The sequence below is a fragment of the Rhinolophus sinicus genome, linkage group LG11, assembly GCF_036562045.2.
Source record: "Rhinolophus sinicus isolate RSC01 linkage group LG11, ASM3656204v1, whole genome shotgun sequence".
Taxonomy (NCBI): domain Eukaryota; kingdom Metazoa; phylum Chordata; class Mammalia; order Chiroptera; family Rhinolophidae; genus Rhinolophus; species Rhinolophus sinicus.
Genome location: NC_133760.1, coordinates 34,962,248 through 34,977,070, shown reverse-complemented (window position 1 = coordinate 34,977,070; position 14,823 = coordinate 34,962,248). Strand labels below are relative to the sequence as shown.

The following is a 14,823-nucleotide window of genomic DNA, read 5'->3' as shown; positions in this document are numbered from 1 at the left end:
CAAGCTGGAAGGCCCAGGAGCCTTAGAAGGCCCAGCCTGACTGTGATATTGGGTGTAAAAACAGTTGGAACACCATTAAGGGCTGGGGGGGGGGGGGGGGAAGCTTCCTGGTATTTTTAACAGGATGCCGAATCCCTGTGCTTTTGCCCCAGCCTGAGGAAGACCACAGACAAGAGCTTCTTCAGCTGAAGTCTCTGCATGTGTCAAAACTGTCACTGCTCAACCCCCTCAAGTCCCAAACTACGTTTACCTGAAAAACAAACAGGATTGGTTTTGAAATAACGATGATTTATGGAGAGACTAATTATCATTTTAGTGAGGCTGGAATAGCAAGGTGTCCCTTTTAAACAAAAGCGAACCTTGCAATGAAAATATCAACATCACTTACTTAGCAAACTTTCCCAGTAAGATATTACTTCAGGGCAATGTACCACAGAAACCCATATGTAAAACTGAACAGAGAGAAAATGCAAAGGTAGAAAAGAGTCAGGCGCTTTTCAAAAGCCATAATTATCTCTGAAATCTCGACTGCCTCTTGAATATTTTAAATGGAAGAGGGACGGATCACTTAAACTTATGAAATAATTTTTTAACAAGGCAGGCACTAATAAACAATTCATCGCTAATTGGAGGAGGCCTCCATCTAAAGCGAATGTTCAGTGCAGGATTTCGGCCTACTGATGATAAGGAGGAACTGCCACCTGCCACCGTTAGTCTATAAAACTGAATCCCAGGTCTATTTCTGAGAGGACAAAAGGCCTGAGCTTATCAAGAAGCAAGCACTGCACTCGCTTCTCATTTAATCTTTACAACAGTCCTAGGCCATAGAGATCATTAGCTCCATTTTTTACAGATGAGGTGCTGAGTCTTAGAGAAGTTAGATCACTCATATTTGGTCACACACTTTGTGAGCAGTAGAGCTGGAGTTGAGAAGAATCAAACTGTGGGGCAGGGCTGGAACTAGAGTGAATCAGGTGAGGTCCCTCAGTGGAGCACAAAATGTATGGAGATGCCACAAAACTCAGTCATCAAGATAAATTTATATTTTAATGCCCTACTTTAAAAAAATCAAGATGAATGGGGAAACATTCATGATGAGTAAAATATCAACATTTTAAATAAAGACAGGATCTGACTGCACGCGTACATCCTGGCCTCCCTGGCCTCGCCCCAATCCTGGCTCTGCCGTTGGGCAGTACTGCCTCCCAGGCTGAATATCTGGTCCAAGGCTGGGGGGTGATGGAAAGGGGCCTGAGCACTCAGGATGTGACCACAGAAACACATTCCCGGAGCGCTTTGGAGGAGGTGGGTGCACAGTACTTAGAGATGATAGGTCCATGCCTGCCTTCGTCCATGCTCGTGCTTCATTGATGGCAGAGACTCTGCTCTGAACTCTCATTCTTTGCTCTCACCAATGGGGCCTAACATAGGCCGTAAAGAGAGCTCCGTGGGGCTTAAACTAAAATCAGGAAGGAGCTTACATGGTCTCTGCTGCTACATTAGGTGAGCATCATATTGGGGAAGAAGCCGAGCCAGAAGCCATGCTCTTCAAGGAAAATGGAAACGTAACTTTAATCTGTGAAATCCTGCCAGTGCAAAGACCACATCAGGAGGATTTCTGACAAATAAGGGAGTTCGTGGAGGAAGTGAATGAACGCTTTTCTTCACCTGCAGCAACCAGGAAAATCTGGGAAAGAGGCAGTGCTTATTCACAATACCCTTTGAGGAGTAATCAGTGCCAGAAGGCAACAGAACAAGATCCTGTGCTATGACTATGGCCAGTAAAGATGTTTATGCCAACATTCTGGATTCAGCACCTTACATGGCCTAAGTGAGTGGGAGACGGGGATGAGGGAGACGGGGGAGAGAGAGACACCAGTATTTGACCTGCCATAGGAAATAGCATCATTCGTTTCTCTCACTCGTTTCTTCTCTGCCTTTCCTCCTTCCCTCTCCTACTCCTATCTCACTTAAATCCTGGTGTACCAGACGTGCAGTCTGAACAGAAACCGTGACCATACAGACTGTAAGAACAATGCTTTATCTCAGTAAGAATCCCAAACTCGGCAACAGTCTGACTACTAATTAAACCAAATAACAATGAAAGTTTTGCCTCCAGTTGTAACGGGCATGATTCACAAGCACTTCAAATTTAAAAGTGCCTTCTTTTTTTTTTTTTTTTAAAGTTAAATAAACGGTCTGGTGGTAAGTGAGCATTGGTTTACAAAACACTCCGTCTTACTTTCCACTGAGTTACTTAATACTCCCTCCCATCATCCATTCACATTGATTCCTTCTTTATCAGCTGCCTAGGCATCCCAGCACACTCAGCACTGCAGAGAAGGAACGCTGTTCTGATTCACCGAGGAGGCAACTGCATTCAGTTTAAAAATTAAAAAAATAAATAAATAAAGATCAAAGAAGAATCCACTTATGACAGTATTTATTTTTTAAATAGAGCTTTCCTCTTAATTATAATATAGCATTTTTTCCATGCTCCTTGTGAAATTTCATAATGACACTATCAAACAGTAACAAATATAAATTTGTGCAGCCTGAACTATGCAATTTAATCATAAGCAGCAATTTCCGTATCACTGAGGAGGGGGGAAAAAGTCAAACGATTAAACTCTAGTGCATGAGGACCAATCTTGAACTAAATTTTACTCTCTGTTCAAGTTAGGTTTTGTATGCCAACGTCAAGAATGATTTAAAGGTAACAGGAAAACATCTCCTGTTATATTAAAACTCCATGCCCCAAAGTGTTTACCAAAGATCAAACTGTTACTCTTTTTTGCAAATTAGAAATGTCTTGCAGACGTCTTTAAAACCCCTTGAAAGCATAGGCAATGATATCACAGCAATCTCACTAATATTTCTCTTCTCTATTCATTACTTTCCCCTTGGAGTCTGAAATGATGGCCATTCTAGCAGAATTAAAAAAAAAAAAAAAAAAAAAAAAAGTCCGAAAATCCTCCCAGATCACTGCCTCAGTGAGAGCTGACCTTGTTTATCATATCGCCCAGCACCCACCCATCTCCTGCTCAGTCTCCCGTTATAAGATTTTCCAACTTTCTAGTAAACTCCAAGGTAGGAAGAAGAGGCTGAAGGTAACGGGATCCACTGACTAGAAAGATGTTAATCCTGACAAACTGCTCGAGCAGTAGCCTGAACCACAGCTGAGATTGAATTCCGTCCCTCCTGAGAGGGCCAGACAAGGCTGGTGGTAACAAAACCGCTTTTCATGGTGCCCTCAAAAGCAGATGGGCCCCATGCAGAAAGCTGGAGAAGGGCGCCATTGCCCTCTAGTGGCCAGAAGTGCAATCTTCCGCGAAGGAGCCTGTTTCCAGAGATGCACAAGGCTCTCAATGTCAGGGTAAAATTATAGCAGAAAGATGTCTAATTATCCTCCTCGAGTGTTTTCTTTAGTCCTTCCTACCCATTAAGGAGGCTGTGGATGGCTATCACAGTAATCCTAGTGGAAAAGCTGATTCTTACTCCTGGTACACCAGAATTTGTACAACTTTCTCCAGCTTTTCTTTCTTTCTTTTTCTTTTCTTTCTTTTTTTTTTTTTGTCAACAGACCTGTTGATGTTCTTCCTTCAGTCAATTAAACCACACATTTATAGAGACCAAAGATCTCTATGTTTTTCAGGGGGCAATAACTTTGGATTGTAAAGGTTGACAATTCACAATGCTTGGTAAATCTAAAATGAGGGTTCTTGACAAATTAAAAAAGGTAACTTTTTATGAACCAGTGACCAAAATCATCCTAAATACATTTCATTGGCTGGTGAATGTACACACTGTTCAGATTTTCCAGGAAAAAAACCTAGGAGTTCATAGTCATTCTAAAAACTTAAAAAAACAGAAAAACAACAAAAACAAAAAAACAAAAAAAAGGTTGCCACCTACTTTCAAACTCTACAGTCCACTGTTTTATTATTAGTTATTTATTACGTATGCTTATGATCAAAGTAAAAAAGTCAATATTGAAAATAAACGTAAATCCAATGATTATGCTTCTTGAACATTTGCCTACATACTCTTATATGTATTGAAAATGAAAGAAGACTGAAGTCAGATTTGCAGATCTCACTTACATGGTTCTGAAAATAGATTTGAATATCACAGATCAAAGTTTACGTGAACTGTCAAATTCATTAAGTCACAGACATTCACAAGCAAGGTTCTGAGACACACTATGCTCATGGGAGTGCAGCGTTGACATTGTAAATCAAGTCTTGAGGTCAAAGTCATGGCGTTTCCCATATGAGGGTCCCCAAACCAGAATCTTTACAAAGCAGCCATGTAATTCTATTCAGAGTGGAAGAAAAACCATGAATTATGAAGACAAGTGCATTAAAGGAGCATGAAATTGATCTGTATTCCCCCAAATCATGGCATGGCTCTCCAACCCTGTCCCTCCTCCTCACACGAATAAACAAACATACACATTCACAGCCAATCCTACAAAGAGAAAACATGAGTTTTGGGTAATTAAAAAAAAAAAAAAAGAGACCCATAACTTTTTTTTTTTTTTTTTTAAGTCTCAACACAAGATTGCATCTTAATTGAAAATAGATTTTAGGTTTCTAGTAATTTTACTGTCTGGTGTTCGGATAAGAATGCTGAACATAATGGAAGTTCTGAAGTGCTATCAAGATGGTCCACTGCTTCAATTTTAAAAGCCTATTTTTCTAGTAAGCAGTAAGTCCGGTTTGAGTAAATCTACGCGTCTGTACTTCAACAGATTATTCTATCTCCTCATTTCCCTTCCCCCAGGGCTAGTGTGGCGTGATTTTTTTTTATACAATGTAATAAAATTGTAAGCTTATGCAGACTCCAAACTAAGGTACATGATGATAGTAACAATTATTAATAATAAAGTGTGGCGGCAAGACATGTTGATGCATTAATTTGCAATGTTTCCAAAGCAAGATGTAAAGATACTTTTCATTCAAGCACAGTTCAAGAGCCTCTCAGATGCCTTCCCCTGGTCTATCCTTGAAAACTCCTCACATTCCTTTGTACTAGGCAGGATTTCAGTGTTGCACAGAGGTTCAACACTGGCCAACTCGAAAACTTCGAATCAGCTTTTATGATTAAGGAACTTTAGTGACCAGGAGCTTCAGGCTTCCTCTGGCATTGGCCACAACTCTGTCCCTTTGTTTTGCAACTTTTATTCCTTTGTTCTACGGGAGGAAGACCAGGCTCCCAGCAACTGGGGTTGGGTGGGCAGTGACTACTTCTGTGTTCTGGTGACTGCGTCTCCGTATTTGTAGAAAAAATAATTTCAAGACTAGTGAAATGAAGGTCAGTGCTTTCTCTTCTCCTCTCCCATCGTCTTAGGCTCTAGCGCTCAAAACCCAGCTTGGCCTACATGCTGCTGCGATGCTGGTGGGTCCTCGCTCCTGAGAACATGTCTCGATCCCCATACCCGGGAAATGCAGACACCCCCGCAAAACCATTGATATCTGCTGCAAGCCCCGGTGATAAAGAAATTGATCCATCCTCTTGCCAGATTAATTATCGTGGTTTCCCTGTGATTTAACTGAAAACTTACTCCCTGCCTCATCTGAACGGACAGGAATGATAGGAAAAGGAAAACAAAAAAAAAAAGATTTAAGAGCCACCGAACAAGATTTCTTTAGGGGGAAACGGGAGGGCAGACTTTAGGCAGGTCTGACCCTCCTGCAGCAGGGTTTCAGGAGCAACCCTCCACCCCTGATCCCTTAGGGACGACCCGTGGTCAAGCAGGGATGACATTATTACGTAATTAAAAGATGCAATTTCTTAATAGCAGTGCGATGGCCCGCGAAATTCCTGCTGCATTATCAGCAAAAGCAACAGGGCTTTTTCTAGCAAATCTTTTGCGCCCGGGAGAGGGAGGCGCCCCCAACCCCAGCGAGAACAGGGCCTCGGAGAGAAAGGGATAAGGAAGCATGACCCAGGGGCCTCCTTGACCCCACTTTCTCCGGGGACTCTTTTCTTCACAGCGCAAGGCTGGCCCTCCTCCAGCCCCACCCGTGTGGAGGGGGCAAGGGGTGCTCTCCTCGCCTCCCTCCCCATCCAGCCAGCTTCTCCACGCTTCCCACCCGTGGCTTGCGTTCCCAGGCAAAGCTGCGGGAGGGAGGCCGAACGTGTCGGGAACTGGAGAGGCTTGGCGCGCTCCGGGAGGAGGCGCAGGCTTTGGGGAAGGCTTGGTTCGCAAAGTTAACGTAGATGCTGGTAGGCTTCTCTAACCCCAAGCCAGAGCGGAGCCCGAGTCTGAGCGGCTCGCGGATCTCCCCTTGGGCCAGCCGGAGCTACGTGGACGCCCCCGGAGCTCCCTAAGAGACTCCGGCTGGAGGGCTGGAGCGCGCGCCGCAGTCGGCAGCCCAGGAGCCGCCGTCAGCGGACCCAAACCCACGCTATTAAAGTGCGGGGGAATCGCCGGTGCGAGCTGGGTTTCTTCGGGTTTTCGGGGTTCCCCAGTCGTCTCTAATGGAGGACGGAGCCTCTAGGAGTGTTCCGGCGGGATCAGGGAAAGGGGTAGGACGCAGCAGAGCGCGGTCATGTCGCCGCTTTGGGAAAGAGGCGCAGCGCTGGCGGGCGGGCGGGCACCGCGCCGGGGGCGACTTTCCCCAGAGACCTGACCGCAGGCAGTCGGCGTGTCCGGGGCGCAGCTCTGCAGCCTCTTGCCCCAGCGGGGTCCAAACCCCCTCTCCCCGCGGCCTCCTCGCAGACCCCAGAGGAGGCCGGAGAGGGCGAGAAAGGTTGGAGGGCACATCTGGCGCCTCTGCCCCCAGCGCTGCCCGCGTCCACAGCTGGCTCCCTTCTTCCTCTTTGATTTTTAAATAAATCTCTTATCTCCGCCCACCCCCATTTCCTTTGCATTAGTGAAACCTTCTCTAGTCAGACCTCCTCTCCCCACCCAGACATTCACATCCAGAGACCCCGGCCCCCCCACCCCCCCACCCCCGCCAAGAAGCCCAATTCAGGCGAGAGGAAGGCACAGGCAGGGATGCTCACCTGGGGCCCTGGAGGGTGGGCACGAGCTCCGGCCGTCGGTCCCTGGCGCAGGGAGAGAGCAGCGGTGTTAGCCCCGGCCCCAGTCCGGGTCCCATTCACAAGTCGGCGGTGGCTGCCAGCGGCCCCCGCGGCATCTGCGAGCGACTCTCCCCTCGGCTGGCGGCCACAGAATGAGCCGCCGAGCGCGCTAGTGGCAGGAATGAGAAACGGGGGGGAGGTGGCAGGCGGGTGGGGGGGGGCGGAGGAGGAGGGAGGCCGCCGCTGGGAGGGATGGAAAGGGCGGGGGGCGGAGAGGAACTGAGGCCGCGAGAAGCAGGGAGCTGGGCCTCGTGGAGGCTGCGGGGGCTGACCCGGTCCGCGCCCCTCCCCGCAGAGACCCTAGAGATGCCTACCCCTGGATTCGTGGCCTCCCCTCCCTCCCTGGGTCGCTGCGCTCCAGTTCCCTTGAGGCTCAGACAGAGTCTGGAGCAACTGAAGTTGGGCTCCAGGGATGCACAGCCAATCAGGGAGGGCAGCGGAGGGAAGCTGGGGAGGGGGCGGGAGCCCCTTTTCCCTCCTTCGCCCAAATCCGCTCCAGCTGGTCAGGCTGGGCCCTTGCCCGGGAGGGCCGGATCGTGGGTTGGGGGAAAGCATCGCCCAAGTAGGGTAGGCAGTTGGGAATTGCGCTTCCTCACTCTATTACCCCACCTTCAGGAAACCCCTCCACGTTGGTGGCTTCTGCCCTGCCTCCGCCCCCCATCCCTTGCAAACTCTGCTTGGGGCGCGGGCGGTTAAACCTGGGAAGGAAGACTTTGGACTTGGAAGAGCCACGTCTCTGTTCTCTTCCAGCCCTCGCCCCGCCCCCAATGTCTCGTGTGCAGAGCGGGGTGCGGGGAATGCTTTGCCAGGGTCGGCCTTGGGCCCGCCACCACTGAGCCCTACGAGGGTGCCTCGGCCCCTGCCTGCAGCGTCACTTGTTGCCTCGGGCCCCCTCGGCTGCACAAGCGCCAGGGCTCGGTGGAGAGTGCGGTTCTGCAGGAGAGAGGGCCTGAGGGCGCTGTGCCTGCATCCTCCCTCCGTCTTCCCCTTTCACCCCTCAAGGAGGACCTGCTAGAGGGAGGGGGCCCTGGGCCCGCTTCCCGCCCTGGTGGAGTCCCGTGGAGAAAAGGCTGGCGGGGCTGGGGTTCGGAATCCCGCGGGGCACTGGGCTGGGCGCTCACAGTTCAAGAAGCAGAGTTGGGACCGCACACTCTGGGGTCCTGGGGGTGGAGGGGAACAACGTGACCTGGAGGGTAACCCGGGCTAGAACATATTTCCAGGGTGGGGGTGGCAGAAGAAGAAGGGGGGAGAGGTGAAAAGCAAATGTGTAAAAGGGGAAATGGAATCTCCAGAAGGGGCGGGGATGAGGAGGGGAAGGAGTTGCGGACCCGCAAAGAAAGGTTAGGAGAACGCGGAGGGAAAGCAGGGGCGAGAGGGGCCAAGGAGTTAACGGAACAAGAGGCCGAAAAAGAACAGAGAAAGGGACCGCAGCGCCGGGAGAAGAGGAGGATGGCCGAGCACGGCCCTTGGGCTCGGAGCCGCCAGCCTTGGGTCTGCGAGTGTGCAGGGTTTCCCGGGTGTCCTCACCGCGCAGCAGCCGTGCACTGGGCGGGGGCTGGGCGAGGCTCTCCGGGTACCACCCCCCACCCCCACCCCGCCACGCCCCCGCGTGCCTCCCGACTACGCGGGAATCCCTGAGGCACCGAGTGCCACCAGCCGCCTGCGTTCCGTGCGGAGCGGAGGAGTCCTGAGTCCTTCGCCCTCTGTGTGGCCGTGGCGTTTAAACTGCCCGGTACCCGCCTGGGGAGGGGGCGCTAAGTTTACAGCTGACCAATTCCTTGCTCCTATGCTGCCCTCCCCGCAAGGAAAGGCTTCCAAGGTGACGCGCCTCTAGGCACCAGAGACTTCATACCCTCACTGCACACATGCCCGGGGCGAGGGACTCGCGAGGGCAGCGAGGCCGACCGCTTTTCCCGAGAGTGCTTATCCCCGAGGGCGCAGTGAGCCTCGCGTGGTACCTACCTTTTCTACCTCGGCAGGTTGGGCCCTGACTTGACCCCCTTCCTCGTTCTGATGTGCTGCCTCTCTCAACCGCTTAGTCCTTATCTTTTCGTCTTCCACGTCCGTCTCCTTGAAGCCCTAAAACTTTGAATTGTCCTAGACCACCGCCAAAAGTCTCCACACTCACACTGACAGGGCCCAGCGATGGTACCTGGGTGCTCTGACCGCCATTTCCGCTTGGGAATGAAGTTACACATCAGAGAAGGCGAGGAGGTCCTGCTCTCTCTCAGAGGTACTTGGATTTTGCTACTAATTATTCTCTGAAATTTCTCATCCTTTCCATGTGGGCATGAAGAAAATGGGAAGCTGCTGTCAATTTATGACACATGCACAAAAAGGTACAGGATTTTTGATGGACAGGATTCTAGAGGCAGGTCCAAGGATGAGCCTGGACACATGTGATCTGACATTAGCTGCAGGAATTTGTCCTCTGCCTCTTTCTTTTCTGGATTAATCCAATAACAGCAGTTGTTTCCGATTTGCTTGTTTTGGGGTTTTTTGGTTTGTTTGGGTTTTTTTGTTTTGTTTTTTTACCTTTCATGAATGATATCGCCTCATTGGATTATAAAAAGTAAGTTAAAAATTGTTTGGTAGATTTCCACTGACATTGCCCACCTGAATCAGATGGAACACAGTGTATAACTGCATTCATCATTCCTTTGCACAAACCAGCAATTCTATGCCTAGGATTCTACTCAACAGAATTGAAAACATATCCACACAGACATGTCCTTGAATGTTCTTAACATTTGTTATTTATAATAGGCAAAATCTGGGGAAAATCCCATGTCCATCAACTGGTGAATGAATAAACAGAGTATGGTATATCCATACAATGGAATAGTACTCAGCATTAAAAAGAAAAATACTGATGCATGTTACATCATGAATGAACCTTAAAAGCATATGCTAAAAGCCAGAAACCACATATTGTGTGATTCTGTTTATTGAAAATGTCCAGAAAAGTCAAATTTAGAGACAGAAAGCAGATCAATGACTGTCATGGCTAAAGGAATGAACAGGAATTGATTACAAATGGGCATTAAAGGATTTTGTTGGGTGATGAAAATATTCTAAAATGGTGACAGTTGCACAAATCTATACGTGTACTAAAAATTATTGAATAGTAACCTAAAAAAGGCAAAAAGAATTTCCTTTCACACCTTTATTCCTGGAGTATCTGTGACCTGCAGCTGAGCCCCAAAGGGAAAAGTTTTTGCAATGTGGTTTTAGAAAGAGGACAATGTAAAAAAAAAAAGAAAAAGAAGAAAAAGAGGCCTAGTTCTTTGGAAAGATAATCATACTTGTATTCTGCAAGTTCTACTTTGGCAACTGGTTTGGAGAGTCTTCTAAGTGTTAAAGCAAGTTAATTCCCCCCTTTCACTCTTTTAAGTGATTAATTCCTGGGAACTAGAGTTAGGCTTTCCAGTTCGTGACATTTTAAACACACCTACACAGAGACAGTACAAAGTGCACATTTCAGAGGGGATTTTTTTTTTTATGACTATGTTAGGATCTGTCTTAGAAATCCGTATCAAGCACTTGGGTGGAGTACTGTATGATTATAGTTTAGATTAAAAAAGGAAAAGAACAAGAACCCACTGACAGCTTAAATTAAAAGATTCAGTTCATCTAGGCAGCCAAAAGTTTGGGTGTTTATCTTAACTTGCCTCACCTTTCTTTCACCTTGTTCTTCTTCAAGGGAGGAGGCCAGGGCTTATGGTTGCTCTGGATTAAACAGTCCCTTCTGCTTCCTGCCGGTTCCAATCCAGACAGAGATGAGGCCCAAATGGGCTTTTTCTTGTCTTTGTCCTCGTCTGCAAGAGGCCGATAGTTTCCTGTTGGTTCCTCCATCAAAGGTACCAGGCTCTCCGCCCTTTGAAGTGCCTGTCCTCAGACTCTGAGGATAGCCAGACCCTGCTGAGTCACTTCCTTGTTTTCACTTAGAAGCTCCAGGCTCCCCCAGGCCTTCTCCAAGCTTCTGGCCCTAGGGGCAACCTTTGCTAAATGGTGTAAAAGGGGAGGCAGGATCCAAGCTGGGAAATAGTTTTATCACATTGAAGTGGGCTCCCATCATGCCTTCCCTAGGCAGAGGGAGAACTTTGAGAATGATGGACAGTGATGCTATTTCTGTACCAAGTATTTCTCATGGAGATTCTCACAGCTGGGCCCATAGAGAAGAGTGGGAAGATGACGGGCCTTTGATCTTGGTCCCATTCCTGGTTCTGCCACTTACTACCTGTATGACTTTGGGCAAAGACTTTATCTCCATCAGATTCAGTTTCCACTTCTGTACAATAGGTCTTATTACCTGTGCCTAGATTGTTGCAGGGATTAAATGTGTCCATGTGCCTAAAGCAATAAGCACTGTGCATAGAGCAGAGACTCAATAAATGAAAGTTATTAAGTACTATTATTAATTATGAAGTCTGATTATTATCACACCTGAAATGATTTGAGCAAGAAAGGAGTCATGTTACAGTTATGAATTATAAGAATGATGGAGATTAATCTTAAATGGCATTAATAATACAACTTCTGGTCAAGAGTATTATAGCAATTCAAAATGTACTGATACCCTAAGGCCTGTTTGGAGTCATGTGACGTTAGATGTACCAACTTTGAGGTAAGTGCTCTGGGTTCCTGTCCTAGATCTGCCACAAATTCATTGAGTCACCTTGCATAACTCATCCCCGTTCTCTGAGCCTCAGTTCCCCTAGCTCCCCTTGGGTGAGGGCTTAACCAAGATAAGTTCTGGGGAGGATCCTTCTAGAGCTGAAATTATCTAGTTCTTTAGTCCCACTCTTTGTTATATAAAATAAAAGCATCGCATAGGTGCAATTCTCCTTTCTGCCACAAGGGGCAGTCAACCAATCATCTCAAGGTCAGCCCAGACTCCAGGCATGCCCAGTCTGTGAAACACACCCTCTTCAACTCTGTAGTATTTCATTGTCTTTTTCCCCTCACCTAGACTATAAGTTCCCCAAGGGCAGTGATGATACCCTTCTGGTTTTATGTCTGTATCCCCAGCACCTGCTGTGTTAAATATAGAAGTCCGAAAGATACATTTCATTAACTGATAATGTTAATACATATTTTGATTAAATTAAGGCCAGTATGTCAGTGAAATATCACCGCAATAACATTAGGTTATGAATGACCCCAGTATTAAGGGGCTTAAAAGAGTTATTTACTCTCATATATCTGTGGGTTGGCTGAGGTTGCCTGGTCTAGCCTGGGCTGGGCTGGGGCAACTCAGTGCGGCTTCCTGTATTTTCTCCTCTTCCTGGGACTAGCTTGGGCATATTCTCATGACAATATTAACTGTACAGGATGTTAAACAGTAATAGGCACGGCCTCTTGAGGTGTAGGCTTAGAACTGGAAACTGTCTCTTCTATCTCATTTTGTCAGCAAAAGCGCACCCATTAGTCAGATCAAAAGTTAAGAGATGGAGAAATATAATCTCCTTTTTTTTGTGGAAACAACTTTAGAGTTGCATGGCAAAGGGTGTGAATAAAGGCAAGGGTAAAAAGTTGGGGCCATTAATGCCATCTCCTAAGATAGGAACAGGTTTCCATCATGCCACCATTCTGGGTCATCTTGGGTATCAGGTCACATGAGTTATATCCTGTCATCATGAATAGAATATTCTGCAGCATCTAATACATTGCCAGATCATTAGAGGAGACAGAATCAGAAGGCATTTCAGTCTCATGACAGATTGTTGTAACTATGCCCTTCCTTTACTTTGAGGTTCAAGTTGGAAAGGAAGAAAGCAGGCAGAAATAATAATATATTCATCACCAGCTTATATATATAACTAGGGATTCTCACAACATTCCTTCAAAGCGTATATTATTATTATTCTTCCTATTTTACAGATGAGAGAACTGAGACAACAAGGAAATTGCATGAACTACCCAATATAATACAGCTGGTAAGTATTAGAGTTGAGATTCCAACCTATTTCACAAGTTGTCCCACTAGCCTGCCTTTCAGTGGAGAAGCTCATACAACACATTCTAGTCTTGATATGATTGAAGGGTGGGGCATGGGAAAGGGAGAAGGGCTTTTCTTCTCCCTTTGGGAGATGCACCCAAGGCAGAGTGCATCCATGAGATCCCTAGGCACAGTGCCTGGAACACAATAGATGCACAATAAATATTCATGGAAGGGTAAACGATGAAAAGGTGAAAGGAAGTAAGAGAGAGAGGGCAGGAAGGTCAACAGAAGCAGAGAAAGCAAAGGAGGAAGCAGCACGATTTAGAGAAAAGACGTAGCATGTCGGTCTATTTGGATAAACCAGGAGTCTGGATTCTGAGGGTGGCCACTCATTCCCTGGCCCTAGAAGTGACGAGGACGCGGCCTCATACATACCTCCCTCCATTCTACAGCCTGGAAGGTACAACAGGAGCCAGCCCCTGATTGTCCTGCTGACCTTCTCATCTCCCTTGTTCGTTCAAGCTACACTTCCCGTCTTGCTATTGTTCAAACACAAGTGTCCTTCAGGTTCAAGACCTTTGCATTTATTTTTCCCTTTGCAGCACCCCAGCCTAGTCATTCCCATGGCTGGCTCCCTCATTTTGCATATTTAACCAGGACTTTTCTGGCTCTCTCATCAGCAGAAGTAGCCAGTCAACACCCCAACCCCTTTACACTTCTTTATTCTTGTTCATAACTCATATATCTCCTTGAAATTGTACTGCATGTTTTTATTTACCCATTTTTATTGGTCATCTCACTCTACTAGGGTACAAGCTTCAGGAGGGCAAAGTACCTCATCTCTCTTCTTCACTCCTATATCTTCAGCATCTAATACAGTGCCAGGCATATGGTAAGTACGCAGTAAATATTTGTACAGTGAATACATGAATAGTAAATGCACAGAAAATGCTAACTGAATGAATGAATCCTAAAACCAAAAGCGGATGGATCGTGTGCTTGGAGGTAAGCATGGTACAGTGTCCCTTGTTTACGAAGTGAATTTAATGATGCCGATTGTTCACATTACAAAAATGATTCCTCACTTTACCAAAGGTTTCATTCAAAAGTGAGTAAAAATAGTTGCCTCCTGTAGTGCTTTTAAAAATATAATCCAATTTACAAAATGGTGGTATGCAGATAACGTCTCTAGAATATATGAATTTCCTAAAATGAATTACAGGTATGCATAATGACAGTTCTGCTTCTGATTCATAATTCCAGTTTGCTTGTTGTGTGGACGGAGAGATGAGTTTATTAAAATGCTTCACAGAAGGCTATTTCAATGTTCATATGTGCATACATTTACATTCTTTTTAAAACTTGTGAATAGGCATTTAAATGCGTTTGTGCTCCAGGAGAACCATTGGAAATATTATTTAAGATTGGTACTGGCTTGCTTTGCAAATAGTCTACGATTTGGACAGCAGGATTTAGAAGAGCTCTGCGTTCCAGTTTTCATGAACTTTGAAATGTTGACTATCGGTGCTGAGAAGGGGGAAGGCAGAAAATCTCCCTTCCCCAATGGAGAAACCTCTTTAAAAAAAATGTTTCTTTGGCGTCCTCAGCTTACGATAGATGAACTTACCCAGCACAGGCTGTAAGTTCAGTGTTTTCTCTCGTTGTTGTATGCGTTTCCCTCTTCAGTTGCCTTTTTGGTGGCTAAGAGCTAACTGCAGTTTTGTTTGCATAGAGCACAGGTAGCTCAAGAGTTTTGGTGTTGGAAATAACATTCCAGAAAAGTCTCT

At 46.6% G+C, this 14,823-nt stretch overlaps 1 protein-coding gene across 1 annotated transcript in view; it reads right to left on the bottom strand.

Moving 5' to 3' along the window:
• CDH11 (cadherin 11) overlaps window positions 1–7,764 on the bottom strand; it is a 146,370-nt gene extending 138,606 nt beyond the window's left edge. Inside the window, exon 1 of the mRNA XM_074314783.1 lies at window positions 7,015–7,764. The gene's annotated coding sequence lies outside the window, so the exon portion shown is untranslated. The remainder of the gene's footprint in view (window positions 1–7,014) is intronic.
• Between the last annotated feature and the right edge of the window lie 7,059 nt (window positions 7,765–14,823).